Source organism: Macrotis lagotis, chromosome 2 (assembly GCF_037893015.1).
Source record: "Macrotis lagotis isolate mMagLag1 chromosome 2, bilby.v1.9.chrom.fasta, whole genome shotgun sequence".
In the NCBI taxonomy this organism is placed as follows: Eukaryota; Metazoa; Chordata; class Mammalia; order Peramelemorphia; family Peramelidae; genus Macrotis; species Macrotis lagotis.
This window is the reverse complement of record NC_133659.1, coordinates 46,405,102-46,412,913: the sequence shown is the minus strand read 5'-3', so window position 1 is coordinate 46,412,913 and position 7,812 is coordinate 46,405,102. Positions and strand designations below refer to the sequence as shown.

General features: G+C 35.8%; 1 long non-coding RNA gene across 1 annotated transcript; it reads left to right on the top strand.

The window, feature by feature from the left end:
• Window positions 1-244: 244 nt before the first annotated feature.
• LOC141510986 (uncharacterized) lies at window positions 245-6,250 on the top strand. Its single transcript, XR_012475220.1, has 4 exons — window positions 245-318; window positions 3,476-3,690; window positions 5,400-5,544; window positions 6,198-6,250. It is a non-coding gene; the product is annotated as an uncharacterized LOC141510986 (long non-coding RNA).
• The last annotated feature ends 1,562 nt before the right edge of the window (window positions 6,251-7,812 follow it).

Here is a 7,812-nt window from a genome sequence, read left to right as displayed (position 1 = left end):
TGGTATCTTTCATCCCAAGATTTTTAGAAGTGTCCTTGTTCAATGAATTGTTGAAAGGAGTCACAACCTTCATAGTCAATCATTCCACAAGATAGCTGTTTATGTGTACAGAAGCACAGAACTTTTAATCATGAAGACCCTAGTTCAAATCCTACCAACTGATTGAACTTGGTAAGTCCTTTAATTACTGTCCCATTCCTTCAACAGTAAAACCAAGACATTGGATCTGATGTTCCATAAAGTATGATCATCTCTACATCTAGGATGCAGCTTGCTTCATCTACATTTTTGTTTGCATGTTGTCTTCTACATTGGATTGTAAGCTACTTGAAAGCATGAACTTTATTTTGCTTCTTTTTTTGTATCCCCCAGTATTTAGTACAGTGATTAGTACATAGAAGGTGCTTAATTGATGTATATTGATAGATTTGGTCTCAGGAAAGTCTTCTTAGCAATTAGAACTATCCAAAAGTAAAATAATTGCCTTAAGAAGTGGTGGTTCCCACTCCTTGGAGTTACAAAAGTCGAGGTTGGGTGATCACTTGTCATATATAATATAGTGGGAATTCCCTTAAGGCATTGGTTGAACTAGATGGTACCTGAGGTACCTCCAAACCTCAAACCTATGATCCTGTGATTTTTTTTAATAGTAGAAGGAATTTCCTCACCAACACCAAATTGACCATATTGATGCATTCTGACCAAACTTCAATGTAAGGTTACATAACCTCATTTTGCCACTCTTTAGGTCTTTACCCATGTCCCAAATTACACACAATGAGCTAGCAATGTAGCCTCAGCAGCATAATCGTTCCTGAGAACCATGTTTCTCAATATGCAGACTCTTCACTATCTACAAAAAGCATGTCCCTTTGGCTCTGACTGGCTGTTCACATTGCTTCACCTAATTCCATGTTCTCACAAATCCAATTAATGTTACTGGAGTACATGAATGTATCACACTTGGGCTAGATGAATTATGCAACAAGGACAAATTGAGATTATTCAAAGAAATATTGAAGGAAGGTCATCGAATAATAGGATCATAGGCTCTGGTGCATTTGAATTAGATTGTAAGAGTATAGGGAAAAAAAACTAGAAGAGATTCAGAGGGCGTCCAACTCACCCTCTTCATTTTACAGAGGAGAAAACTGATGATTCCAAACTAGATAGTGACTTGCCCAAGGTCACACAGCTACTAAGTGGAAGAGTTACCATAATTTCCCTAGTATTTATGTAGACTTTTGTTCAGGCAAATTGATAATTTTATTGTATACAAAGTAATGATTCTGAACTTGTCTATGCAGCCTGTTTCCATTTTTTATGCTATTGTTCAGAGCCTAAGATGACATTACCTTTCAAGCTGAATTGTTACCTAACCATATCCACTCCATTTTTATTTTTGTATTTGATTTTTTAACCCAAACAAAGGATACATTTTTATCCAGTTAAATTCAACCTGTTACTGAAACTTTCCAAGCTATTCTTGAATCCAATTTATCTGTTAAAAATATGACTACTCAAAGGCAAAGGGCAAAGGGTAAAGATGATCACTCAACCAATCACTTCTTGGATCACCAATTACAGAAGAGCTAAATCAAGTTTTATTTACCACTCAAAAATGAGCAAGGTAGTGGGTTCCTTAAACAAAGCCTCATGCTTAACTATCATACTACCTTTACAAATGAGTTGATAGTGTTCTTGAGAAAGTAAAAGTCAATAACATTGATTAAGAAACTATCTTTTAATTTCCCATCTTGTCACTTACCTTCAAAAAATTACAAAAGAAAGATTTATCAAGGCTAGAGCCCTTTAGGGGCTCTAAGTGTGGACTTTCATCCGATTATGGGATGTGTTTTCAAAAGCAAGTAGTGAGGCAGATCGTGCATCCCCAGCTCACCTATTAAAAAAGGAGTGAGACACTGTCTTCCCTCTTCTGCTTCCATCATTCCCAAAGGTATTTCATAGATCTGTATTTTGAAATTCTTCTAAATTTCAATAATAATAATAATAATAATAATAATAGTGTCGATCACCCCAATAATTCCTTTTTTTTTTCTTTTCAGTGCTTTGAAAAATAGAGAAGTTAGAATGTACTATCATCCCTTTTTTTGTTAGGAGATATTCCTTCTTTGTCAAAAATAAAATCAAAGGTTTCTTTAAAAATGCAGCATTTCCAAGGGAAGAGAGACTTGCTATTAGAATCAGAATCACAATGAATTCTCTTTTGTCAGACTCCCTCTTTTTATTTTGGGTTTAGGCAGCTAATAACCATAGCTCAGAGCCTGGAAAGATCACAAAAGGTCATCTGGCTCTTCCCCGTATCTTCAATGATAACTTCATCCTACACAGAGATGACTCACGGTTTTTTCCAACACTTTTTCTAGAACCTAACAATGTGTTCTTTTCCCTCACCTTGTTGCGTGGGCTTTCTAAGACTAGCCATGGTAGAGACCTGGGTTCTAGTCTTAGGCCATGCCGTATCTAAGCATATAACCTTGGACATATTGTTTTTTCTACAACTTATCTCAATGTCTAGTAATATTTTTGCTCAGAAATTTATTCTTCCTTTCTCCTCAGAACCCTTTTTTAATCTTTAATCTCTGAAATTTGAAGCCAGATCTTTTAAAACTAAAATCCAGTACTTTTTCTACCTGGTCATCAATGCAAATATTCTTACATCTCAATATGCAGATAGGTGGCACAGTGGATAGAGGACTTGATTTGTAGTCAGAAAGATCTGAGTTCTAATTCAGCCTCAGACATTTATTATAACTGTGTGACCCCAGGCAAGTCATTTACTGCTCCCTTCATTTCCTCAACTGTAAAATGGGGCTAAGAATATCTCCCAGACTGTTGTGAGTATTGAATAAGATTTCGTGTGTGTATGTGTGTGTGTATTAGGCACTGAATAAATCCTTGTTCATTTTCCCCTTTCCTTGATATCAAATTCATGAAGTATAATCAAAATAACATGCCAGTGCTGTTGGAGAGGGCATATCAATATACTTTGTTGTGGTCCCACTCACCTACAACTTTCTAAGCCAATACACACTCCCTTGACTCCCAATGCCCCTAAATAAATATAAGAGTATAAATCCTGAAGGGCAAGGATTTCCACTTGCTTTTGAATTTGTAAGCAGCAAGGAAGTCCTAGGAAGTAGATAGAATGATGGACCTTGAGATCAGAAGATCTGAGTTCAAATCCAACTTTAGACATCTACTAGCCATGTAACCTGGACAAGTCACTTAATCTCTGTCTGCCTCAGCACCTGCTTCCCAAGGTTATTGGGAGAACCAAAAGAAAAAGCATTTTGTAATTGCAATATGTGTGTATATTGATATGTTCATAAATATTCATATTTATATGTGTATATAAATAATTATAAAGCCTTTTGTAAACCTTTGTAAACCTAAAGTAAACCTTTTACTATTAATATTGTTATTAATATTATTGATATTATTTCTATCTCAGACACTTGTGTTGGCAGAGTATTTGGCACATAGCTAAGTCCTTGATCATTTATTTATTCATTCATCTAAACTATGATATATTATAAGGCAAGATAACTACAGGATGGAACTAAGGCCAATTAAAGGAAGAGGAAAAAAAGAAACTTTTAAAGAATACAATTATATGTCCGCTGCAAATCCAGAGCAAGGATAGAGTCCAGAAGGACACAGATACAGGTCAGTTTTATGAAAGTGAATAAATCTTCTATCATCCTCTTGCAAAAAAAAAAAAGGTGTCTTTCTAGGTTTCAACAATAGACTAGGAAAGTCCTATGGATATCATTCCAAATTAAGCTTGGGTTGGATTATCTTTTGTCAAACAGCAGTCACTGACCTACAGTCAAAAACTCAGCTTAGGGACAAAAACACCAGTAAATGAGAAACTTGCATTCTGCAAAGTAGAAAATGCTCAGTTTTTAAATATAAAGTAGAAAACATAAAGACACACTCCAAAGAGCCATGCTCAATTGAGCAGCCATATGGGGTAGCAAACAGAGCTTTGGACTAAGAGATAAGAGAAACCTGGTCTTGAATCTCATCTCAATCACTGTTAGCTATGTAGATTTGGGCAAATCACTTAATGACTTTCAACCTCAGTTTCCTCATCTGTAAATGAGATAGTATATGTATGGAAGTGTCTAAAACTTTATATAAACACTAGCTGTTACTCAATGAGTTCAAGAAATTATGTATATATATATATATATATATCATATAAATGTTATCTATTATTCTATAAATTACAATAAATTGTGCATATTAGGGAATAGAGACTAGACCTGTATATGTCAGCAGTATTGAGAATTCTCAGGTGAGGAAATTCCTTTTTTATCAAAGCAACTTAGAACCTTCTCAGTAATTAAAAGGCTTAGAGAATTAAGCTACAGCACTGAGGTTAAGTGAATTCCCCCAAAATCATATAGTCATAATATGTCAGGGGTAAAACTTTTACTCAAGTTATGACTCTGAATCTGCTCTCTATCCAGTATCTTACACTGCTTCATCTCTGCCTCTCTGACCCTTGATATCTATCCCTCTATATCTCTACATGTCTTACTGTTTCTGCCTCTCTCTCCTCTCTCTATAGTTTGACCAGGCAAAGACAAGAGGAGGGGCGGGGAGGGGGAGAGAGAGAGAGAGAGAGAGAGAGAGAGAGAGAGAGAGAGAGAGAGAGAGAGAGAGAGAGAGAAAATGAATGCATAAAAGAAAGGCATCATAAAGAAGCATAGGAAGATTAGGAAAAAAGTCAGAGAAAGTGAAAAAAGTGAGATGGGTAGTCATAGAAAGGAGCAACTATTGAGGTGAGAAAGTTTAAAAGGGGAGAGATGACACTAGGAGGGTGGCAGAATTAGAAGGGAACTATGAAATTATCTAGTCTGATAAACCTAAACCCACATCACTAATATGTGGTAAAGATATCTAGGGTTCCTGACCCATAGTTCAGTACTCTTACCATCATAACAATATATTTCTATTATGATATGTTATATCTCTTTGATGTTGAGAAGGAAGGGAAAAATGACAAACTCTCCTCTGCTCTCTAGTCCTAAAGTAGTACCTCTTCCAATTCTGGCCCTTTAATCCAAGTTGAAATCCCATCTGTCATTTTACTATTAAACTGTTTTTAAAAACCTTGTCATCTTACCAGTCCATTGCCCAGTATAAGGGTCCATATATTCCCCAACTTAGCTTTCCAAACCCCAAAAGATATGAGTCTGTCTAAAACCTATCTCTATTAGCATTCCTATAATCTCCTCCACCTTTTCTGAAGTGGTCAGTCCAGAGCAGTTTAGAAAAGTATATGAAACCTATTTCTTCTGTGTGATCATAGAAGTCTTATCAACTGTATTGTGCTCAAATTGTTTCAAATCTTTGTCTCCCCCAAGTGTGATCAAAGAGGTGGAAACTTGCTATGTTGGATAAAATCAAGCCAAGGACCAGGACCTTACCATGGGCTGGAGGTGTTCAACCCTGAAATAAATGAAAAGCTGAGAGTTTGGCAAAATTACACATATGAAGTATGTTGGTCAGGTAGGTAATAACATGGTCTGGTGCCTGGTTAAATTAGGACCACAGAAGCCATATTGATGGTATGTAATCACATTAAATCTCCCCATTGAATTTTAGTTTCTTGAGGACAAGAGTTATTTCATTTTTGTCTTTGTGACCCACTCTCCAAACATAGTTCTTGGCACATATTAGGCATTTAATGTTTATTGAAAGAACGGTAAATGAGTGAATTAGAGGGAGGATGATTAGGGAAGAGAAAGTGGGAAAGAAAATGACAGAGAAAAGAAAGAAGAGCAAAAAATAATATTTTTAACATCTCTCAACTAATATTCAACAAAGAGTGGGGTCCAGCTTCTTCAGAGAAGTTAGCACAGGGAAGTGTGATGGGTAATGGGTTAATCAACTATATATATATACATATATATATATATATATATGCATATATATGTATATATATTAAAACACTTAGGATATGTCAAGATACAAAGAAATTCAAAAAGCTACAAAGAAAAATTAAAATAGTTCTTCCTTCTTGAAGCTTTCATTAAAATCTTGACTTTGCTACTTAATTATTTTGGACAAGCTCTCAGTTTCCACAAATGCAAAATAAAGTTGTGCTATTTAGTGACTTCAAGCTGTAAGTACTAAGAACATTTTTCCTTTCACTCCAATAGAATGCAATAACTTGGCTCTCCGACTAGGATTCTCCCTAAAAACAAGATGTAACACTTGAAGGATAACAAGCAATGCCCTTAATGAGACAGAAGGTAGAATAAAATATTATGTCACATCAAAGAACTCCTTTTGTTCCTAAATGGGGGGGGGGGCTTTTCTATTCATCTTTAATCTGCTTTAATTGAATGGGAAGAATTTGGCATCGTCTATTGAATCTGGTCACTAAAAATTACAGTTCAAAAGCTGTAAAACTTCAAGTCAAAGATTAACAATAGAAGATAAAATTGTATTTCTTCCTTGCCTTCAGAGAAGAAAGGGATATTCTGTGGGAGCACAGAATATTCTGACAGGATAAACATGGAATTTATGTGAGTTTTTCTATCTACCAACTCATAATCACATACCTGTGAAATCTCAGAATGTTATAGCTTTCTTCATTGTCTCTTCCAGGTGAAACTCCTTCAACATACCACACTCCTTTTAGGATGATAATCATTCTTTCTCTGCCTATCTACCATGCTTCTCCCACACCTACCATGCCTCTCCCACTTCTGCTTTTCATCAAAACTTACACAAAGGAAAGAATCCCTTATCAATCAAGCGCCCCTCTCAGAAGGGGATTTACATTTGATTTGAAGAACTGCCTATATATTTTTTTTAAGTAGAAAAGGATCCAGAAAGCATTATTTAGTCCAGTTTTCAATTCAATTTAGCAATCCCCAGTGAATGGATATTTTCAGTGGCAGAGGGTTTGCAACTATAGGGTGGGTGGGGGGGAGAGTTCTGGTGGTTTGAAAGGTCTTCTATTGAATATGCCCTCCTACAATCCATAGCATCATAGAATTGAAGAACCAGAAGATCCCCCAAGAAATAATCCATTGGTGCTAATTCTGCCTTTTGAAGCAATGCTAGATAAAATCAACTACCTCATCTATCAGAAAACCTTGAAAACATAAGGCTAACAATTGCAATTCTGCTTAGTATTCTCCTTCCCAAGTTCCACCTTCATAATTATTTCAACTATTCTCTTACAGCTTTGGTTCCTGTGTCCTCATCATCCTGGCTGCCACCCTTATGCTTCCCTCTCTATAGTCTGTTAGATAAAGATCTCTCTTAAAATGAAGTTCCCAGAACTTCCTGGAACATATAATCCTCCAAATTTGGTTTAACCAAAACAGAATATACAATAGTTCCATTTCTTCCTGTGACCTAGATACAAATTATTAATGACAGAAATGAAGCTTAGAAAGTGAAGGCTGGAAAGGGTGGGTCTAAAGATTTCACCTTTATTTCAAGTTTAACCTCTATTTTATATATGGACAAAAAACTGTGAAGCAGAGAAATAAAAAGATTTATTCCAAAGGGACTTAGCCAATACATAGTAGTTCCAGAAGGCAAATCTAGGTCTGCTGGCTTCCAGTTCAGGACTCTCTCTATTATATCACCATATTTCTATTAATACACCTAGTTTCATTTTATAAATGTGGATGTTTTCCAGTCTCATATAAAAATTTACTGGGAAAATCAGGTAGTACTAGCACTTTGCCTTTGGATTTGGGAAGATTGGAGTCAGAATTTTGCCTCAGACTCTTGAAAGTTATATGACCCTGGAAA